Genomic DNA, 1,040 nt, shown 5'->3' with positions numbered 1-1,040 from the left:
GGGGGGGGGGGGTAAAAGGAAGTCTTGCCAAATCTTTTTGAAAAACATGCATTTTTCAAGAAGAGGTGCGAAACTGCATTAGCTCCATCTTTCGAGACGAAAAGTATTAAAAAAATTTGACCTTTGTGATGAAGAAACCTACGTAGCCACTTAAACTATTACTGATTTGGGCGGAGGTAACGAATACGTACACCACTCGTTTTCGGCATAACAAAAACCCTTACCCTAAACATTAAACGCCGAGTGTACGTATTCTTTACTTTCGCCCAGATTTGCTTCAATCTACACATTGTCTTAAAAACAGAAAGGCTAATGTAATCCTGATGCACATGGTTAGATTTCTGTTGTTGTAACACTCTCTACTGATTGGAGTTGAATTCTTCCCCTATGTTCAATGTCACTTCCGCTATGTCATCCGCTGCTAAATCTTTAAACATTGTTAGGTATAGTGCTTTCTCTTTACACTGCTTTAATAATAACAAATTAACTGCTCTAGTTAAAATAAAAGATTGTTCATAAGGCAAAAAGAAATAGATATATCTTGTAAGTGGTACCTGAAGGAATTGGTTAAATCTCTCGATATTCTCATCAATTTGCAAGTCTAGCTACTCAATACTGCTCGCATTATTTTATCTTCTAACTACATTATTATGTAAGTATCATTAAAATATTTTAAGTATTTCTTTTATAGAAACTTACTATTTTATATTTGCATTTTTACTCCATTTTCATCATTCCCGCTCTCTACCAGATCCTGTTTTTTTTTTTTTGTCTCTTTATAGTTAATCAAGTTTTCGGAAATGTTTCATATTTTGCAATTCTTTCGGTCCTCATCTATTATTTTTTTTTAACTATTTAAATATAATCAGCGATTTACGTTGTAAAAGATAAACAAAAGGATAAAAGTGTTAAATGATATGTTGGTATGATATTAATAACAGGTATTTTCTCTCTTTGTCTCAAGGTGCTGTCAAAGCAGCCGTTGGCATCGTCACGCTAATCCATGTTTTTCATTCGCCTGCTGACATTTTCTTTTACTA

At 33.4% G+C, this 1,040-nt stretch overlaps 1 protein-coding gene across 4 annotated transcripts in view; it reads left to right on the top strand.

Moving 5' to 3' along the window:
* Positions 1–1,040, top strand: part of LOC106883882 (zinc finger protein 665) — a 9,771-nt gene that overhangs the window by 3,988 nt on the left and 4,743 nt on the right. For 2 of the 4 annotated variants that reach the window (XM_014935020.2, XM_052966828.1), the window contains exon 1: positions 19–652. The exons of the other annotated variants lie outside the window; for them this stretch is intronic. The gene's annotated coding sequence lies outside the window, so the exon portion shown is untranslated. Of the gene's footprint in view, positions 1–18; positions 653–1,040 lie in introns of those variants that run through there. 4 annotated transcript variants of the gene reach the window in all.

The sequence above is a fragment of the Octopus bimaculoides genome, chromosome 1 (assembly GCF_001194135.2).
Source record: "Octopus bimaculoides isolate UCB-OBI-ISO-001 chromosome 1, ASM119413v2, whole genome shotgun sequence".
Taxonomy (NCBI): domain Eukaryota; kingdom Metazoa; phylum Mollusca; class Cephalopoda; order Octopoda; family Octopodidae; genus Octopus; species Octopus bimaculoides.
This window is presented reverse-complemented; position numbering and strand designations above follow the sequence as displayed.